This window comes from Stegostoma tigrinum, chromosome 1, assembly GCF_030684315.1.
Source record: "Stegostoma tigrinum isolate sSteTig4 chromosome 1, sSteTig4.hap1, whole genome shotgun sequence".
Taxonomy (NCBI): Eukaryota; Metazoa; Chordata; class Chondrichthyes; order Orectolobiformes; family Stegostomatidae; genus Stegostoma; species Stegostoma tigrinum.
Window position 1 is genome coordinate 39,436,547 of NC_081354.1, and position 21,995 is coordinate 39,458,541.

A 21,995-nucleotide genomic window follows, 5' to 3' on the forward strand; every position below is an offset into this window, starting at 1 on the left:
GTTGGCAACACTCCTCCAACTCCTTAACCCTTAACACATAACTCTCAAATCTTAACCTCCAAGTTCAATCGCAAACTGCCAACCTCCTAACCCTCAACTGCCTAATCCCCAACACCAGAACTCCAACCCTAATGCTATCCATCCAAATCGCTGAATCGAACTCCAAGCATGAAACTATACTCCCCAAACCTTAATCCTAATCCCTAAACTCTAACTCCAAATCCCCAACACTAGTTCTAACCATAACCCCCAAACCCTAACAGCCTAAACCCCAAACCTAACTCCGAACACCAGCCCTAACCGTAACTCCCAACCCCTAACTCTAACCGTAATCTCCAACTCTAACAACCTAACCCAATAATCTTAACGTTGATTGCCAAACCCCAACACTGATCTGTAACCCTTCTCCCCAACTTCAAACACAAACCATCAAACTCCGAACACTACCCCACAACTCCCTAAACCTTTAACTCCTGACCCTAAACTTTGCCCTAACCCTGACACTGACACTAGCTGTCAAATTCCTAAATGCAACTCCACCCAACTGTAATCCCTAACTCCCTAAACCCTAATTCACAAACCTGTAATCCTAACCCAAACCATAACCCCAAACCTTCAAACCCCAATCCCAAACCATAATCATACCTGTAACCTGAATCTCCCAACACCCTAACCCCTTACACAGTAAGCCTACCCCAAGATGTTAAGTTTAATAAGGAGAAGGTATAAGGAGGTATTTTAACGAGCATAAAGGTAAATAAACCCCCCAAGTTCTGTTGAGACACATCCTAGGCTGCTGTGGAAGACAAGGGAGGAGATTGCTGGGTCTCTGATGGAGATATTTAGTACTTCACTGGCCACAGGTGAAGTGGTGGATAACAGGAGCGGAACTAATACTGTTTCTTTGTTCAAAGTAATTACAGGCAATTACAGACTAGTAGCTTAATGTCAGTAATAGGGAAATCATTGGAAATAATTCTGAGAGACAGGAATAATCAACACTTGGAAATGATTAGCAATAGTTGGCAAGGAATTTTTGGAGGGACATCCTGCTTGATTAATTTAATTGAGTTTCTTTTTTGTAAAAGTTTCCAAATGTATTAATGGGGCCAATGCTGTTGGTGTGGTTTACATGGATTTTAGTAAGGCCTTTGACAAGGTCCCACAAGAAAAGCTGGGCCAAAAGATAAGGGTCCATGGAATTCAGCAGCAGTTTGCAAACTGGATTTAAAATTGACTTGCAAATAAGAAGGAAAATGCAATGTTGCGGGGTTAGTTTTTGTGGTTGGAAGCCTGTGACCAGCAATGGATTTGTGCTAGGACTCTTGTTGTTTCTTATGTGCATTAACAGCTTGGATGTGAACGTAGAAGGTAAAATTAGTGAGCCTGCGGATGACACAAAAATTGGCGATGTTGTTGATAATGAGGAGGATGGTCTTAGGCTACAGTTTGGTATTGATCAGCTGGTTAATGGACAGAGCAACGGCAGATGGAATTTAATCCTGGTAAGTATAAATTATTTTTGGAGGTCAGCTAAGGGAAATGATAGTCACAATGAATGATGTCCTGAGAGAATACTGAGGAACAAAGAGATCTTGGTGTACATGTACATGTAAAGATCCCTAACGTTGTCGGCACAGGCTGATAGTGTAGTGGAGAAGGCAGATAGGACTTTTGTGTTCATTAGCCAGGGCATAGAATAAAGAAGCAGGAATGTCTTGTTGCAACTTTGTGGGGCATTAGTTAGGCCACAGATGGAGTACTGTGTGCAGTTCTGGTCACCCAAAGATTGTGTGAATCTTTGCCCCTTGGCAGATGTGTCTAAGACCAGAAGGCATAAACTTAATATGGGGCGTATGTTGTTGAGAGGAAGTCTGAGGAAACTTTTTTTTAATCCAAAGTGAGTTGTAAGCATGGAATGAGCTGCTGGAGAGTATCTGGCAGAGGCAGATACTCTCACAATATTCAAGAAGCATCTGGACAAACACTTAAAATGCTAAGGCATAGTAAGCTATGGACTGAGTGCAGGTAAATAGAATTAATATAGTTTGCTATTTGTTGATTGGCATAGACATGGTGGGTTGAGGGCTTGTTTTTATGCTGTATGACTCTATTACTGTAAACCTAACACTAATTGCCAAACCCTAACTCCACCACTCACACCGCCCCCAAACTCAGTCCCAACTCTCAACCCCTTTTCTTGCATACTTTTTTTAGATTAGATTCCCTACAGTTTGAAAACAGGCCCTTCAACCCAACAAGTCCACACCACCGCTTGGATCATCCCACCCAGACCCATCCCCCTATAACCCACATATCCCTGAACAGTAAAGGCAATTTAGCATGGCCAATCCACCTAGCCTGCACATCTTTTGACTGTGGGAGGAAACCGGAGCACCTGGAGAAAACCTGCATAGACGTGGGGAGAATGTGCAAACTCCGCACAGACCGTTGCCTGAGGCTAAAATCGAACCCAGTTCCCTGGCGCTGTGAGGCGACAGTACTAACCATTGAGCCACCGTGCTGCACTGAAAGCCCTGAAAGTCATTAATTGATGGAAAATTTGAGGCCTTCCATTGTTGATGCCTCTGACCCTAACTACTTCCTCCAAACTTTTCCCGCAAGCCCCAAATTACACTCCAAAATCCAACTCCCAATCTCCAACAAGCCAATCTTACGCATCCCCAACACCCCAGACTACCATCACCACAAACCCCATCCCTGACCATAACACCCAAACCCTAGACTTAACATAAGCCTAAAACCTGACACCCTAACCCCATACCCACTCACCCTAAATCTAGTCTTAACCCTCAAACCTGAAATCCCACTACTAATCCTTACACATGAACCAAAGCCCTCAAACCCTAACCATAGTCCCATCACCTAAAAATCTAACCTCCCAAACCAAACCCTAACCATAGCCACCAACCTCAATACCTGAACACTAAGTCCTCTAACCCTACTCTATCACGCTTCGAACATTAGCACTAAGCCCAAACCTAGTGCTAACCTAGACCTAGCCCAAACACTAACTCAAGCCTCAGAACTAACCCTAGCCCTAACACTATCCCTATCCATAACATTAACCATAGCCCTAACCCTAGTCTTAATGATAGCCCTAATGTTAGATTTAGACCAAACACTAGGCCTAAACCAAATTCAAATTCTGACAATAATCCTAACCCTAGCCCTAACACTGGACTGAGTGCAAGCCATAGCCTTAACTCAAAGCCTAATTTTAACGCTAGCACTAGCCATAGATATAGTCCTGATCTGAGACACACCCCACCAACCCTATGCTTAACTCTAGCACTAATCCTAACACTAGTTCTAAACCTAACACTGGCCTTAAACCAAGACCTAAACAAAGCCTTGACCTAACCTTAGTCCTAGCTCTAACCCTAGCCCTAACAATAGTCCAAACCTAGCTCTAGACCGAATGCTAACTTTAGTCCTAAACAGTCATAGCCCTAACCTCAAACCTAACTTGATTCCTGGCCCAAACCATGGGCCTAGCTCGAATAATAACACTATGACTAACACTAACGCTAATAATAATAATCCTAGCCTTAATGCTAGCCCCAGGCACGACCTTAGATCGAAACACGCTAACTCTAATGTAAACAGACTAGCTGTAACCCTAACACTATTTGTAACTGTAACGCTAATCCTAAATTTAACTCTAATCTAATGCTGACTGTAATCTTACTTATCTGAGCACTAGAGGAGGGAATGGCCTCATGGAATAACCACAGTACTGTTAAACCAAAGACTCAGGCAATGCTTCAGCGACCTGGCTTCAAATTCAACCATGGCCAGATTGTGGAATTTAAATAAATATTTGAAAGTAAGAGTCTCATGGTGATCATAAATCCATTGTTGATTGTCAGGAAAATCCTATCTGGTTCACTAACCAGATGAAACTGCTCTCCTTACCTGGTAACCATCCCTAATATGTGGTTCCAGATCCACATCAATGTGACCAACTCTTAACTTTTTCCTGGGCAATTAGGGATGAGCAGTTAATGCAGACCTATCCAGCAATGCCCTCATCCAATAAATAAGGAAACAAAAAACTATTTTTAACCATTGTTATCACTAGCCCAAGCTCAAAACCTAACCCTAATCTTCACTCTACTTTAAACCAAGATCTAGTTGTAGTCCTAACTCTAAACCTAATAGTGGCCCAATCACAAACCTAGCCTGAAACAAAGCCTAACCCTAACTCTAACCCTACCCCTAATGTTAACCCACTAACTGTAATCCAAATCCTCAAAACAAAACCTAACCCTAAACTTCCATCCGAAATACTAAGCACTTAAATCTAACCACTGTCCCTAACACTACAGCCTAATCCTAACTTAACCTTAATGCTAACTCTAACCTGAACCTTATACCCAAATACCACCTCCCTAACCCATAATCCAACACTAATTAAAACCCCCTAAACCTAACACTAACACAAAAAGTGTTAACCCCCAATCCTTAACAAGACAATAAATGCCAAACCCAACATGTGGGGCGGCACAGTGGCTCAGTGGTTAGCACTGCTGTCTCACAGTGCTAGGGACCCGGGTTCAATTCCACCCTTGGGTGAGTGTCTGTGTGGAGTTTGCACATTCTCCCTCTGTCTGTGTGGGTTTAGTCCAGGTGCTCTGGTTTCCTCCCATAGTCCAAAGATAGGTGGATTGGCCATGCTAAAAATGCTGGTTGTTTTCAGGATTGTGTAGATTAGATGGGTTATAGAGGGATTGGTTTGGGTGGGTGCTCTGAGGGTTGGTGTGGACTTGTTGGGCCAAATGGCCTGTTTCCACACTCTAGGGATTCTATGTATGTAAACCATCAGTCCCAAACTATTTACTCTGAACCCAACCCCCAATCCTCACCCTAACCCTAACTCTATCCTATCACACTATCTCTAGCTAGAGTTCAAAGAAAATCTGGAACTAAGATGCTAATGATGACCACTTTGATTATTAGGGGGAAGAAAAGAAAATTGGCTTCACCATATAAAAAAATATGCCCCCTAGTTTTGAACTCCCCCACTCTAGGGGAAAGACCCTTGACATTCACCTTTGCTATGCTCTCACAAGTTTATCAACTTCAATACGGTCACCCCTCAACCTCTGATGCTCCTGTGAAAGAATTTGCAGACTTCCCAGTCTATTTTTATATCACAAACCCTCCATTCCTGGCAACATTCTGGTAAATCTTTTCTGAACCCTTTCCAGTTTAATAATTTCTTGCTGCACCTGCATGTTAAATGATTCACATACAAGAAAACCCAGATTCTTCAATCTTTCAACATTTAAAATTATGTTCTACTTTTCTGTTCATCTTGCCAATATGGACAACCTCACATTATCACAATTACACTGCATCTGCCCAATTTTTGTTCACTCACTTATCTAAATTCTTTTGCAATTTTGTTTTATTCTCCACCTACATGCTTTCATATAAAATTTGTAACCAAATAGACGAGTCAGTCACTTCATTCAAGTCTTCAGCATGTCTACAAATAGTTCAGACTCCAATACTAATCCCATACACTGGTTAAGTTTGCTAATTTGAAAAAAATGACCTACTTATCTCAACTCTGCTGCTATTACGAGAACAATAAGTGCTAGCAAAATTCAACAGGTCTGGTGGCATCTGTGAAGGGAGAAACAGATATTGGACGGAGTTTTCCCATCCTACATCCTAAGCCACTAAACATTAATCTAGCCCTTTAGCCCACTAAATCTAATCCAAAACCCTACCCCCATCCCTAAACCTAACCATAATCGTAGACCTAAACAAAGCCTAAACCTAACCTTAGCCCTAGCAGCAATCTTTTCCTGAACCCTATCCCAAGCCCTTAATCTAAGTCTAACCTTGGCTCAATCCTTATCTCTAAGCATAAGACAAACCGTCAGTCTAACCTTAACCATAATCCTAATCTTCACCACTAACCTAATCCTTTACATAACAATAAACCAACAGCATCTCTCACCTGAGCCCTAACCCTAACACTAAAACTATTCCTAAACTAAACCCTAGCTCCAACCACAATGATAGTACAAATGCTAGCCATAACCTGAGCCCTAGTGATAACAGTAGCCCCAACCCTAGCATGAGCACTAACCCAAACCCTAACTTGGACACTAGCCTAAACCTAAGTCTAAATCTAACACTAACTATAGCATCAACTCTTTCCCCAAACTTAGCCCTAAACTGAAACCTAACCCTAACTCTAATTGTAACCCAGAGCCTCGCATCAACAATATCTCCAACCCCAAATCCAAATCTAACCATTACTCAAACTCAATCCTAACCCTGGCAATAACCCAACCCTAGATCTAACACTAACCCTAATACACATCCTATCGCTATACCTCAATTTCATCGTCTAAACCCGAACCCTAGTCCATCCCTTTAGCAAAAGCCCTAACCTCCAACACCTAAGACCAACTACTAAACACTAATCACTATTCACTAAACCTAACCTCCAACACCTAAATCTATGCTAACCTAATGTTAACCCTATACCTATTTTTAAACTCAACTTCCAACATTCTCACCATAACCCTGATCTTTATCCATAACCCCTAACACTAACCTTCATCTCTGACACTAATAAACCCAACCACTGTTCCGAACTCTAAAGGCCAACTCCTAAACCTAATCCAAACCTTAACAAAAACATTATCCTAATCCAAAACCCTAACCCTATCTCTCTAACCCTTATGATAACCCTAACCCTAAACACGGGCAGCATGGTGGGATGCTCTTCAAAGGATTGGTGTGGACTTGAATGGCTGAATGATTTGCTTCCACGATGTGATTCTATGAAATAACACTTTATCTCTAACTGTAACCTTAACCCAATCTTATTCTGCTAACTCCCAATGTCTGATCCTAACCTTACCTCTAATGCTCAAACTCCTGTAACATAACTCTAATCTCCAAACTATTAACGCTGAAGCCCTAACTCTAACCAAACACTAACAAACAACTCCTACCATTCATTCTTTAAACACTTAATCACCTTTGTCCTCAAGGTGACCCCATCCTCTTACCCTAACCATAAACCCAGTCCTCAAACCTAACCCGCACCCTAAAGTGAACCTTAACCTTACTCTAATACCTAACCCTAACTCTAGACATTGCCCTAGTCCTAAACCTAGGATGAAACAAAAATTAACACTGATATTAACCTTAGTCGAAGCAGTAATCATTCCCCTTATGCTAACCTGAGGCCTAGTCCTAACCCTAGCCTTAGCCCTCGCTCTAAGCCTAATCCTAACATCATCCTTAACTTCAACCCTATTCTTTACCCCAATTCTAAATCTTAGCCTAGCCCTAAACCTAGCATTAAACATATCCATAGACCTAACACTAAGCATAACTCATCTCTAATTGTAACCCTAACCATAACCAAACCCCTTGACCTAGCCCAATGCTTGGCACTAGCCCTGAACCTAATTCCAACCTTAACACAAGACCTAACCCAAAACCCAACACGAACCCTCTCCCTAAACTCAGCACTAAACTGAACCCTACACCTAATTGTCACTCAAACCTAACTCTAACCCTAAATCTAAACTGAATCCTAAACCTGGCTCGAGCACCAACCTTAACCCTACACCAAACTCTAGCCCTAATCCTAATGCAAGCCAAAACCCTCGCCCTAACCCTCAACCTAATACTATTCCTAGCAGTAATCTCAGTTCTCACCTGAACCTTTGCATTAACACTAGCCTTTGGCCTAACCCTAGCACAAACCTGAACCTAAACTCTAACATCATGTTGTTCCTTTGCTTAAAAAATCCAGGAAATTTGAGACCGGTGAGCCTTATATCAGTATTACGCAAATTATTGGAGAAGATACTTAGGGACAGGATTTACTCATATTTGGAAAACAGTGGACATATTAGGAATAGACAACCTGCCTTTGTGTGGGTTAGATCTTGTCTCACAAATTTGCTTGAGATTTTTGAGGACAAAGGTGATTAAGTGTAGAGCACTTGATGTTGTCTACATGGACTTTACTGAAACATTTGTCAAGAAGCCTCGTGGTAGGTAGATCCGGTAGATTAAGTGACATGGAATCCACTGTGAGATGCAAAGAGGATACAAATTTAGCGTGGTCATCGAAGACAAAATATAGTTGTAGAGTGGTGTTTTTCTGACAGGAGCTCTGCGACCAGCAATGTTCCACAAGGATCAGTGCTGCCACCTCTGTTATTTTTAATACATGTATAAATTATTTGGACGAAAATGTAGATGGTCTGATTAATAAGATTGCAGATGATGCAACAAATCTTTGGAGTCGTGGATAGTGAGAAAGGTTGTCAAAGAATACAGCAAGACAGACCAATTGGAAAATTGGGTGGAAAAATTGCAAATGCAAAATCCAAAAAAGTGTGAGGTCAGATGCAAAAAGAAAATATATAATAAATGGCAGGGCCCTCAGGGGCATTAATACACAGAGGGATCTTGCAAACCCATAGCTCTTTGAAAGTGGCAACACATGTGGGTTAGCGAGTAAAAAAAGTTGTACAGCATGCTTGCTTTCATCATTTGGGGCATTGATTATTGATATTGGCAAGTCATTTTGCAGCTATATCAAACTTTAGTTAGGAGTTTTGTGTGTACTTATAGTTACCAACCTATGGGAAGGTTTTGGACGTTTTTGAAAGGGCCCAAAAGAGATTTACTTTCTAATGAAGGGTGTAGGCCCAAAACATTAGCTGTTGTGCTCCAAAGGTGCTGCTTGGCCTGCTGTGCTCATCCAGCTCAACACTTTGTTATCTCTTTACTAGAATGTTGGCTAGTTTGGAGTGTCTTAGGTCAATGGGAGTTTGGACAAACTTTGATTGTTTTCACGAGAGTGTTAGAGGCGGAGGAGTGACTTGATAGAAGTAAACAAAATTATGTGAGGCATGGGTAGGGTCTATAGAGTGTTTTTCCGTGGACGAAAACATCACATACCAGGGGGCATAGATTGAAGATGAGAGAGGGAAAGTTTAAAGGAGATGTGCTAGGCTTTTTTTTATGCAAAGGGTCTTTTGTGCCTGGTGGGCGCACCCACAGGAGGTGGTAGAAGAAGGTATGATAGCAAAATTTAAGAAATATTCAGAATGACACATGAACAGTCAGGGAAGAGAGGGATTTGAACCATGTGAAGGCAAATGGGATTAGTTTAGAATGGCATCATGGTTGGCACAGACATGGTGCCGAAGAGTCTGTACCTGTGCTGTTAAATTCTAAAATCTATGTTTTTGCACTAGCCCTAACCTTAACATCCTTAACCCTAGCTGTAACTCAAAAGATAACCCTGTCACATCCCTAACCTGAAACATAACACTAGAAATTACCCTAACCCCTTTGCCCAACCTTAAGCCTAACCCTAACGTGAGTCCTTACGGAACACTTCTAACCTTAACCCTAAAACTGGTCCTAATCCAAACCCTAGCTGCTGATATTAACCCCATTCCTAGCAAGAACCTGAGCCCTGTTGCTAACAGTAGCACCAGCGCTAACCTAAGCACTAACTCTAGCCCTAGCTATGAGTTTAGCCCTAAAACTAAGACTAATGCTAACAATAGACTTAATGTCAACTCTTGCCCTTACATTAACCCTGACCCTAATCTGAAACTGAGCAATAACAATAGTTCCAGCCCTAACCTTAACCCTATTCCAAGTCTTAACCCTAACCCTTAACCCAAGTGCTAACCTGAACACCAATTCTAATTCTATCCCTAACCCTCACATTAATCTTAACTCCAAAATAATCTTTCCCGCAATGCTAACAGTTATCCAAGCCGTAACACAAACCCTAGCCATAATCCGAGCCCTAAAAATGGCTATTACCTGAACCCTAGTCCTAACCATAGCCCTAGACCTAACTTAGCTCTAAACTTAGCCCTAGACCTAAACATACCCTTAAACAAAACCTAATCCTCACCTCAATTGGGCGGCATGTGGCTCAGTGGTTAGCAATGCAGCCTCACAGCGCCAGTGACCCGGGTTCAATTCCAGCTTCGGACGCTGTTTGTACAAAGTTTGCACATTCTCCCTGTGTCTGCGTGGGTTTCCTGCGGGTGCTCCAGCTTCCTCCCACATTCCAAAGTTGTGCAGGCTAGGTGAATTGGCCATGCTAAATTGCCCATAGTGTTCAGGGGTGAGTGAGTTATAGGGGGATGGGTCTGGGTGGGATTCTTTCAAGGGGCGGTGTGGACTTGTTGGGCCGAAGGCCTGTTTCCACACTGTAGGGCATCTAATCAATCCTAGCAATAATTGTAAATTTAAAACTAATCCTAACCTACCACTATGCCCAACTCTAGTCCTGAACAAAGCCTAGTCCTATTCCTAACCTTAACCTACAAACCCTAAACCCCAATTTCAAATTCGATCCCAGCCTCGGGCAAATTTCTGTGCAGAGTTTGCACATTCTACCCGTGTCTGTGTGGGTTTTCTCTGGGTGCTCTGGTTTCCTTCCACAGTCCAAAGATGTGCAGGCTAGGTGGATTGGCCATGCTAAAATTGCCCATAGTATTCAGGGGTGTGTGTGTTATAGGGGGATGGGTCTGGGTGGAATGCTCCAAGGGGTGGTGTGGACTTGTTGGGCTGAGGGCCTGTTTCCACACTGTATGAAATCTAATCTAATCCAATCAATGCCAACCTTCTAGCCTGGTACCTAATTCTATACGCTAACACAAATAGAAATTGCTGGAAAAGTTCTGGCAGCATCTGCGGGGAGAAATCGGAGTTAACGTTTTTGGTTGAGTGACCCTGCCTCAGAACTGCTCCACTAATCCCTAATCCACTAACCCTGTCTCCAACCCACAAACACCACCCTGAGACAAAACCACTGACCCCAAACCTCCTAGCCCTAAACGTAACCCTAACCTATTAGCCTTAATTCTAATCCTGATCCTAACCCCAAAATAACTCCTATAACTAGCCCTAAAACATATCCCTTGGCCCCTAACACTGGGCCTATCCCTAACCTGAATCTCAGTCCTCTAACTCTAATACTAACCCTATCCCTAAGCCCCTATTCCATACCCCTAAACCTAACACCAAAACTCTAACCCCAGCCCAAACCCTAACCCCAACCATTAGCTCTAATCCTGACTTCCAACCTTAAACATTAGCCACTAAAGCACAGCCCTATCCCTAACCCTAACGGCTGATGCTACATCTAACCTTAACGGTAATATTAGCCTTAAACCTACACCCAAATCTGTTGCACTAAAACCAGCCTTAACCCTAAAATTAACCCAAAAGCATTAACCCCAATCCTTAATTCTAACCACAAACTGTTAAATCTCAACCCTCACCTTAACGTTAAACCCAACACCCAACCCCAATCCCAAATCAAGGTCAGATATCGCTTGTTGACTGAATTTTCACTGATCTATGGTTGATACTAGATTCTCAAAGGCCTAATACAGTATGATCACAGGACTAACATAAAGTAGGCTGTAAGCTTTTGTTTTACAATGAAAGTAAACATATTTTGAGCATGAGAATTTTTAAAAGTTGGAAAACTTTAATAATAGTAGGAATTGCAGATGCTGGAGAATCTGAGATAACAAGGTGTAGAACTGAGTGAACAGAGCAGGCAAAGCATCAGAGGAACAGGAAAGCTGATGTTTTGGGTCTAGAACCTTCTTCAGAAATGGAGGAGGGGTAAGGGATTCTGAAATAAATAGGGAGAGAGGGGGAGGCGGATAGAAGGTAGATAAAGGAGAAGATACGTGGAGAGGAGACAGAAAGGTCAAGTAGACAGGGTTGGAGCCAATAAAGATCAGTCTAGGTGGGGAGTTAGGGAGACGATAGGTTGGCCCAGGAAGGACAGACAGGTCAAAGATGTGGGATGAGGATAGTGGGTAGGAGATGGGGTGGGGCTTGAGGTGGGAGGAGTAGACAGTTGGGAGGACAGGATGAGGAGGCGGGTATGGGCTGGGCTGGTTTTCAGATTTTGAAGCTTTTGAAGTCCACATTGATACCATTGGGCTGCAGGGTTCCCAAGCAAAATATGAGATGTTGTTCCAGCAACCTTCGGGTGGATTCATTGTGGCACAGCAGGAGGCCCAGGATGGACATGTCGTCCAAGGAGTGGGAGTGCAAGTTGAAATGGTTTGCGACAGGGAGGTGCAGTTGTTTGTTGCAAATGGAGCGTAGGTGTTCCACGAAGCAGTTCCCAAGCCTCTGCTTGGTTTCCCTGATGCAGAGGAGGCCATAACAGGAACAGCTGATACAGTATACCACATTAGCAGATGTGCAGGTGAACATCTGTTTGATGTGGACGGTCCGCTTAGGACCTGGGATGAGAGTGAGGGGGGGAGGTGTAGGGGCAGGTGTAGCACTTCCTGCGGTTGCAGGGTAAAGTGCCAAGTGTGGTGGGGCTGGAGGGGAGCATGGAGCGGACAAGGGAGTCACAGAGAGAGTGATCTCTCCGGAAAGCAGATCAGGGTGGGGAGGGAAAAATGTCTTTGGTAGTGGGGTCAGATTGTAGATGGTGGAAGTGCCAACCCTTAAAACAGAATCCCCCTCGTCCTCACATACAACCCCACCAGCCTCTGGATCCAACGTATCATCCTCCGATAATTCTGCCACCTGCAATCTGAACCCACTATAAAGACAGTTTTTCCTCCCCACCCTTATCTGCCTTCTGGAGGAACCACTCTCTCTGTGACTCCCTTATCTGCTTCACACTCCCCACTACCCCCACGACTCCCGGCATTTTTCCCTGCAACTGCAGGAAGTGCTACACCCGCCCCTACACTTCCCCCTTCACTCTCATCCCAGGCCCTAGGAAGACCTTCCACATCAAATAGATGTTCACCTGCACATCTGCTAATGTGGTGTACTGTATCAGCTGTTCCTGTTATGGCCTCCTCTACATCAGGGAAACCAAGCAGAGGCTTGGGAACTGCTTCGTGGAACACCTACGCTCAGTTTGCAACAAACAACTGCACCTCCCAGTCGTGAACCATTTCAACTCCCCCTCCCACTCCTTGGAAGACATGTCCATCCTAGGCCTACTGCAGTGCCACAACGAATCCACCCAAAGGTTGCTGGAACAGCATCTCATATTTCACATGGGAACCCTGCAGCCCAATGGTATCAATGTGAACTCCACAAGCTTCAAAATCTCCCTTCCCCTGACTGCATCCCAAAACCAGCCCAGCTCATACCCGTCTCCCTAACCTGCCCTCCCACCTATCCACTCCTCCCACCTCAAGCACCACCTCCATCTCCTATCTACTAACCTCATCCCGTCCCCTTGACCTGTCCATCCTCTCTGGACCGACCTATCCCCTCCCTAACTCCCCACCTACACTCATCTTTACTAGCTCCAACCCTGTCTCCTTGACCTGTCTATCTCTTCTCCCCCTATCTTCTACTTTATCCATCTTCTATCCACGTCTCCCTCTCTCCGTCTTTATTTCAGAATCCCCTTCCCCTCCCCCATTTCTGAAGAAAGGTATAGACCCAAAACGCCAGCTTTCTTGCTCTTCTGATGCTGCTTGACCTGCTGCGTTCATCCACCTCTACACTTTGTTATCACAGATTCTCCAGCATCGGCAGTTCCTATTATCTCTGCATTGACTTCAGTTGCCATTTTTGGGCTCAAGACTAGTAGAAATATGCTTTGACTGTGATCCATATGATATCAGTAATTTGTCCAATTGAAGAGGGGCTCAAAATTTCATTTTTAATTTAGTTTTCATAGGATTACGAACTTGAAGTTGAGCAAAAATGCTCCATTCAGCTCTACAGAAATTACCAGGGTTGCAAGGCCTTCACCTGGATATACAATTGCGTGGACTCAGAGGCTTGTTATGTCAATCCATAATACGGTGTTTCGGAGGCAATTAATTTTTCCGGCAATTTGTACAACTAGCCGAAGCCCATTTTCCTTATGTAAATGAGGACTCACCTTCAAAATAATCTGGGTCCTCTGTTGCATCTGTCAAGAAGCTGCTAAATGTGTGCTGATTATGGACTGCCTGAAAACTGCAACTCCATTGTTTTTGCTGTTGGCATTAATTCAACACAGTCAGGGTTGGATTCTATGAATTCTCTGAAACAGTGCTTTCCAAATTGCTTTTGATGTGACCTTATTTTCATATTTCACAGTGATACTGGGTGAAAATTTCACTCAGGTGGGGGAGCTTCAGTTGTTGCAGTGGGAATGAAATAACGTGAGCATGCTTCTATCTCCACACCCCTTCACCCCCATCTCCCCTTGCATTTCCCCCTTCATCCCCTACCTTCTTTCTCACTTCCTTGTGGGACAGTTGATAAAAAGATAGGCAAAATGAATGCCTACCTGGTCACACAGTAACTTGCAAAGCACGAATCAGGCCACAATGAATAGTTGATTAGGCCACACTCTCTGTCAGAAAAACTGTGTATTTTAAAGGGATCATGCGGCTATCAGGGATCTGCCAAGCTGCGTGACAACCATTGCTGCATTGGAATTTGCAAGCTGAAAATCTAGCTTGTGACTCCCAGCGCAGGTTGTGAGCCAAAATTTGGAAACTCTGTTCAATAAGGTACAATTTCACATTGATATTGTATATTTGTGCTGAACAATTGGAATGCTCTTTATCCTTGGCAGAGGTACTCATAAATTGCACTGTTTGAAATGGTAAATGAACCTATAACCTGAGAGATGTCAAACAGACTGTTAATAGATGTTATATTTGGCCTTTCTTCAAATTTCCATTTTGGCAGCATTGCTGACACACAGTTCACCACACACTGGGAGAATATATCAGGGTAGGTTCACATTCCTGCAGTCAAGCAAGTACGGGTCAGATGTAGATCTATAGTACCATAGCCTGATTCTCTGACCTGTCAACTCATCTTACCACAGGGAATTCAGAAACTCTCAAATACTCCAGTCAGGAGATGGCAAACCAAGCTTTGTGCTGGAAACAGTGAAAACACATTATCCTTCCTCTCAAAAGGCTGTTTTTTTACCATAAATAACATAGAAAGTTCTGATGAGTGTCTTACATGAATTTCTGCTCACCTTTAATGAATTATTTTTTAGTTAAACCGTTCTGAAGCGTTAAATAAACATTCAGCATAGCGAGTTTTGAGAAGATTTGTAGTTCAGGTTGAGGTTCTGGGTGTGAGTTTGCTCGCTGAGCTGGAAGGTTCGTTTTCAGACATTTCGTCACATATTTTTATTTGAAAAAAACATAATTTATTCATAAGATGTACAAAAAATAAAACATTTATACACCTACCCAGTCATGCAAGCCACTCCAGGTTACCCAGGGGGTACATACACCAACTAAAGGAAAAAAAACAAAGAAGAAATAAAAACAAAGCAAAGAAAATACCCTGGCAGTCATCACCCCGCACAGTCCCAGTTGGCCCCCTGACCAGTTGGGGAAGGCGCCAGCTGGGCCCAGTTACCAGATCGGACCCTTTTTTCTATTCTGGACGAGGGGTTTCATACCGTGGTCTTTCCCCACTGCGCCTTGGCAGCGGCTGCCCCAAGCTTTAGCGCGTCCCTCAGCACGTAGTCCTGGACCTTGGAGTGCGCCAGTCTGCAACATTCGGTCGGGGTCAGTTCTTTCAGGTGGCAGACCAGCAAGTTGCCGGCAGACCAAAGAGCGTCTTTCACCGCATTGATGGTCCTCCAGGCACAGTTGATGTTGGTCTCAGTTTGCGTCCCGGGAAACAGCCCGTAGAGCACGGAGTCCCACGTCACGGAGCTGCTCGGGACGAACCTCAACAAATACCACTGCATCCCCCTCCAGACCTCCTGCACATAGGCACACTCCAGAAGGAGGTGATCGACAGTCTCGTCCCCCCCCGCAGCCATCTCGAGGGCAGCGTGCGGTGGCACAGAAATTCCGGGCATGCATAAAGGATCTCACTGGCAGAGCCCCTCTCACCGCCAGCCAAGCAATGTCCTTGTGCTTGTTTGAAAGTTCTGGTGATGAGGCATTCTGCCAAACGACTTTGGCACTCTGCGTGGGGAACCACACGACGGGATCCACCCTCTACTTTTCCCGAAGGGTCTCGAGGATACTATGTGCTAACCACTGCCTGATGGCCTTGTGGTCAAAGGTGTTTCCTTTCAAAAATTTCTCTACGAAGGACAGGTGGTACGGAACAGTCCAACTACTCGGAGCGTTCTGCGGCAACGAGGCCACGCCCATCCTTCGCAACACCGGGGACAGGTCGAACCTCAGTAAGTAGTGACACTTGGTGTTTGCGTACTGAGGATCTACGCGCCGCTTGATGCAGCCGCACACAAAGGTAGCCGTCAGGGCGATGGTGGTGTTCGGTACGCCATTTCCCCCATTTTCCAGGTCTTTGTACAGGGTGTCCCTGCGGACCCGGTCCATCCTCGACCCCCAAATGAAGTGGAAGATGGCCCGGGTGACCGCAGCGGCGCAGGTCCAGGGAATAGGCCAGGCCTGCGCCACATACAACAGTACCGAAAGCCCCTCGCACCTGACAACCAGGTTCTTACCCGCGATGGAGAGGGACCGGAGCGTCCACCTGCCCAGCTTCTGCTTCAATTTGGTGATATGCTCCTCCCAAGTCTTAGTGCACGCTCCTGCTCCACCTAACCAAACACCCAGCACCTTCAGGTAGTCTGTCCTGACGGTGAAGGGGATGAAGGAGCAGTCGTCCCAGTTCCCGAAGAACATGACCTCGCTCTTACCCCTATTGACTTTGGCACCCGAGGCCTGTTCAAACTGGTCGCAGATGTCCGTCAGTCCACTCACCGACTGACGATCGGTGCAGAAGACGGCGACATCGTCCACGTACAGTGAGGTCTTGTCCTGAAGGCCTCTGCTGCCTGGGACAGTCACGCCCTTCAGGCTCACATCCTTCCTGATGGATGCGGCGAAGGGCTCCACACAGCACACAAACAAGGCAGGAGAGAGCGGGCAGCCCTGCCTGACTCCAGATCTGACGGGAAAACTGTCCGATTCCCACCCGTTGATCGAGACTGCACTAACGATGTTGGTGTAGAGCAGCCGGATCCAATTGTGGATGCCCTCCCCGAACCCCAATTTGGAGAGGACGTCCCTCATGTAAGCATGAGAGACCCCGTCAAAGGCCTTCTCCTGGTCCAGGCTGACGAGGCAGGTGTCCACCCGCCTGTCTTGTACATAGGTGATCGTATCCCTGATGAGCGCGAGGCTCTCAGCGATCTTCCTGTCCGGCACAGCACAGGTTTGGTCGGGGTGAATCACCGACTCCAGGACAGACCTGACCCGGTTGGCTGTGACCTTGGCCAGGATTTTGTAGTCCACGTTCAATAGTGAAATGGGACGCCAATTCTTAATTTCTTCCCTCTCCCACTTCCTCTTGTAAATGAGGGTGATGATGCCCTTCCTTATGGACTTGCACATTTCCCCTGCCCGAAGCGCACTATCATACACCTCCAGCAGGTCCTGGCCGACCGCGTCCCACAGAGTGGAATACAGCTTGACCAGTAAGCCATCGCTCCCGGGAGTCCTATTCCTTTCCAAGGACTTGAGGGCTCTGGTCAGCTCATCCAGGGATATCGGCCGGTCCAGCCACTCCCTCGTGCCGTCGTCTAAGACCTCCATGATAGACGACAGGAACGACTCGGAGGCCGTGCTGTCCGTGGGCTTCATGTCGTACAGTCCGGCATAGAAGGATCTGCTGATCCTCAAAATGTCGGGCTGAGACGACGTCACCGAGCAGTCGTCCTCCTTCAGCCGGCTAAGCACAGAGCTCTCTTTGTGCACATTCTGAAAGAAGAAACGCGAGCACGTCTCGTCCTGCTCCACTGAGCGGACCCTGGACCAGAAGATTATCCTGGAGGCCTCCGCGGCGAAGAGCGAGGCTTGCTGGCCCCTCACCTCGCAGAGGTCCTCCGTGACATCGACCCCCATCAACTGCAGAAGGAGGAGGCTCTGCACCCTTTTCTGGAGTCGCAACAGCTTTCCCTGCCTCTCTCTCGCCTTCCGAACACCCTTGAGGACAAAGAACCTCTTGATGTTCTCCTTCACCGTCTCCCACCAGTCGCCCGGAGACTCAAAGAGGGGTTTCACGGTTCTCCAACCGGTGTACTCCCTCTTAAGCTCGTTGATGTTCTCTGGGGTCAACGGAGTCGTGTTGAGCTTCCACGTCCCCTTGCCGGCCGGCTGGTCGTCCTGTAAGTGACAGTCAGCCTGCAGGAGGCAGTGGTCAGAGAAGAACACCGGCTCGACGCCGGTGGACCTGACCGAGAACGCCCGTGACACAAACAGGAAGTCTATCCTTGAGCGAATAGACCTGTCTGGCCGTGACCAGGTGTACCTCCGCTGCACTCTGCAGGGGCGCTGAAGACGTCGAGCAGCTTGGCGTCCTTCACCGTGCCCATCAGGAATCTGGGCTTGACGTCCAGTTGACTCCCCCCACCTGCTGTCCCCACGCCGGATCTTCCATGTGCATCGATGATGCAGTTGAAGTCCCTGCCTAGGATGACCAGCCTGGACGTAGCCAGCAGGGGTGGAAGCCGCTGCAGAACGGCCAACCGCTCACTCCGTACCGCTGGGACGTACACGTTGATCAGCCTCAGGGGAGCGTTCCTGTAGGTGACGTCAGCCACTAGGAGGCGCCCCCCCACCACCTCCTGAACTTGAGAGATGGTGAAGTTGCGCCACTGCAGCAGATTAGCCAGGCCTGAGGAGCAGCAGTCGTTACCCCCCCACCAGATCGAAGGCCCATAGGTCCAGGCGCTGGACCATTTCCCATATCTGCTGAGGTGCGGTATCCCGCACTCCTGCAGAAACAGGAGATCTGCCCTGATGGTGGTCAGGTAGGCCAATGTGGACACACATCTTGCAGTTGACTTGATGCTGCGCACATTAATGCTCGCAACTCGTACCCCCATTGTGGGCAGTGACCGCAGTACCCTCCTCAAGTCCAAGGTCCAGCCTCTTTATTTGTCCCTTCATGCCCATTGCTCGGGCTAACTGCTGGACGCTCTCCGGGCTCAGGAAACCGTCCGTGCTGCCTTCCGGGTGGCATCCCCCCGTCAGGGGTACGGAGGCAGGAGAGTCCGGCTCTGGGTCAGGCTGGGAACGCGCTGTTTCCTCCTTCCCGCCTGGAAGTTCCGGGGGGCCCTCCAAGTGCCCCAGTGGCATGTGACTGGGTGTCGGACGGAGCCTCAGGACACCTCCCGTCACCTGGAAGCGTGGTGCTGCTTTCCTTCTCCCTCGAGATGTTTAACTTCTGCTTCGGGCAGGCCCTCTCTGAATCCCCCTTCTCAGAGGAGCTCTTATAGCCCCCCTGTAGCTGCCTCTTCCCGCCTGATGGTTGCAGTTCCTGGGCCTGCCGACGCACCTTCCTCCTCACTTTCCGGACCGTCGTCCACTCCCCTGGGTCGCCTGTCGCCGCCTCCATCGACTCCGGGTTGTCGGGGGGGAGCGGAGCCTGCAGGGGCGCTTTGCTGGCCTCGGGCCCATCCTGTGGGGCTGGGCCCTCCTGCACAACCTGGCCCTCCTGCACATTAGTGGGGTCCTTGCAGGGCCCTGGTGCCTTCCTCTCCTCCGGGGGTCTGGCCCCGCATTGCCCCTGCTGGCGACCTGGGCGTAGGTGGTCCCCCGCTGCGGGCATGCCCTATAGAGGTGGCCCGCTTCCCCGCAAAGGTTGCAGCTTTTCTCTTGTGGGCAATTCTTTGCAAGGTGTCCCTCCCCCCTGCAGTTCCTGCAGATGGTGGCTTTGCAGTCGGCCGCCACGTGATCTGACCTACCACAGGCATGGCAGATTTTAGGTTGCCCTGCATATGTCAGGTAGCCCTTGCTCCCGCCAATCGCGAAGCTGGACGGTGGGTGTACGACGTTCCCGTCCGCGCCCATCCTCAGCGTCACCTTGACCTGCCTCTTACTGGTCCAGATGCCAAAGGGGTCCATGATGTCAGTTAGGTCCCCTTCCACCTTCACGTGCCTTCCAAGGAAGGTCAGGACATCAACTGCTGGCACATGCGGGTTGTACATGTGTACAGTCACCATACGGCTCCTCTGCGCTGGCATCACAAACAGTGGGACAGCGGTCAATACAGAGACGGGGCCCTCACCTCCTTTCTCCTTGAAAACCTCCAGGAAGCGCTCGCAAAGCTTGGCTCTCCTGAAGGTCACATCGTAAAAATCTCCTCCGGGGAAATCCTGCAGGCAGTAAATGTCCGCAGCAGCGAACCCACAACAGTCCAGCAGGACCCTCTTCACAAAGAAGGTGCGGTCCACAGGTGCACCTTCATCCACCTTCTTCACGGAAACACAGATGGTGTTCCGGATCCCCTGACCTGGGGCACGAGCACTTGCCGCAGCCATCGTTGCAGGTTGGCTGCTCCCCTGAACCAGCGTTAGGCCAAAGCCAGCATTAAGATCCACCGGTTGCAAGGGTGCACAGCCAACCCGACGTCTTCCTTCCACCTCCAACACAGCGCTCTCCTCCTCTCGGTCCACAAGAGAGTGGGTCTTTATTTTGTTCCAGATGTAAGCTGGTTCACTGAGCTTGAAGGTGTGTTCCCAGACAATCAGTCACCATTCTAGGTAACATCAACAGTGAGCCTCTGACAAAGCGTTGGTGTTATGTCCCGCTTTCTATTTATCTGGTTAGGTTTCCTTGGGCTGGTGATGTCATTTCCTGCATTGGTGATGCCATTTCCTGTTCTTTTTCTCAGGGGGTGGTAGATTGGCTCCAAATCAACACATTGCAGAGAGGGGTACCTCACAAAAACAAGCACAATTATGCTACTCAGCAGGCAGACACATTTGTTCTAGTAGGACTGCTGGGAGAGATTACAATAGGACAGAGGTTTGGCTCCACAATGGTAACAGTTGAACCCAAGGAAATCTAACCAGATAAATAGAAAGCGGAACATAACACCAGCGCTTCGTCGGAGCCTCACTGATGATGTTACCTAGAATGGTGACGAAACGTCTGAAAACGAACCTTCCAGCTCAGCGAGCAAACTCACACCCAGAACATTCAGCATGATTGAAATAAACTCAGAAGTGAAATGAATTCTACATGAGATAAAAATGCACTGCATAGAACGTTTTGGGCTCTTCTGATCTGCTTTCATTAAGGCCTCTGTTGACCTTCTGCCAATAATGAGAGGTCAGAAGAGCAACGTGGAAATTCAAGGCCATATTCCCATCGGCACTAGAATTAAAAATCTGTTAAAGTCTCTTTTCCATAACATGTTTCAGCTCAATCTTCCAACATTTTCCACCTTCTCTCTTTTGATGAATTAACTCCACAATGTCTACACCAATGCCTTGATGGTTAGCCTTGGCTCATTGACAGAACTCCCCTCTCTGAGTTTGGAGAGTAGGACTGCTAGGAGAGATTACGAGGACAGAGGTTTGGCTCCACAATGGTAACAGTTGAAGTGTAAGTAGACTAGATGTCACAGGAGGACAAGACCAGACTCTAATAATTTCCCTTATCACAGCAATCACCCCACATCAAAAGAATTTACAGTTTCAACCCCTTCAAAATGAATTTCAGGACTCTCCTTAATAAATCTATCTGTGACAAATTTTCTGTCTTACCACTATTATTGTCCCTGAATTCCTGTGCTATGACAAAGGTATCTATACTCTGAATGAGTATCTATAGAAGGAAACAACATGTTAGATGCACCTGGTTTGGCAAAGGTAAATCAGAAGAATGCAGAGTTTATGGGGTTAGCTTCATCATTAAAAAAGTGCGCTCATAACAAATCTATAAATAGAGAGCAGTACTAAGCTGAAAGCTCACAATACCCAAGAGATGGTGCAGGCATCACCTCACAGCTAAGGAGGAGGTGACATTGAAATTGCTGCATGACTTCACAGCGGAGTATTGGCAATAGTGAGACCAGAAACCAAGAACAGATCATGTGACAGCTCTATAACTAAGAATTGGAAGGATTAGCAGCTAATTGTCAACTTGTTGAAATGTATCATGAGTGCTCCTTACATGGCCAACAACTCCTAGAATTGGATTTAAAT

The 21,995-nt window shown here is 46.7% G+C and overlaps 2 long non-coding RNA genes across 5 annotated transcripts in view; one reads left to right on the plus strand and one right to left on the minus strand.

Annotated features, from left to right (window-relative positions):
• Positions 1 to 21,995, plus strand: part of LOC132209496 (uncharacterized) — a 156,430-nt gene that overhangs the window by 104,184 nt on the left and 30,251 nt on the right. The gene's annotated exons all lie outside the window — the stretch shown is intronic.
• LOC125459377 (uncharacterized) overlaps positions 1 to 21,995 on the minus strand; it is a 132,128-nt gene that overhangs the window by 33,741 nt on the left and 76,392 nt on the right. Inside the window, exon 5 of one of the 4 annotated variants that reach the window (XR_007249004.2) lies at positions 15,261 to 15,307. The exons of the other annotated variants lie outside the window; for them this stretch is intronic. This is a non-coding gene — a long non-coding RNA (uncharacterized LOC125459377). The remainder of the gene's footprint in view (positions 1 to 15,260; positions 15,308 to 21,995) is intronic. 4 annotated transcript variants of the gene reach the window in all.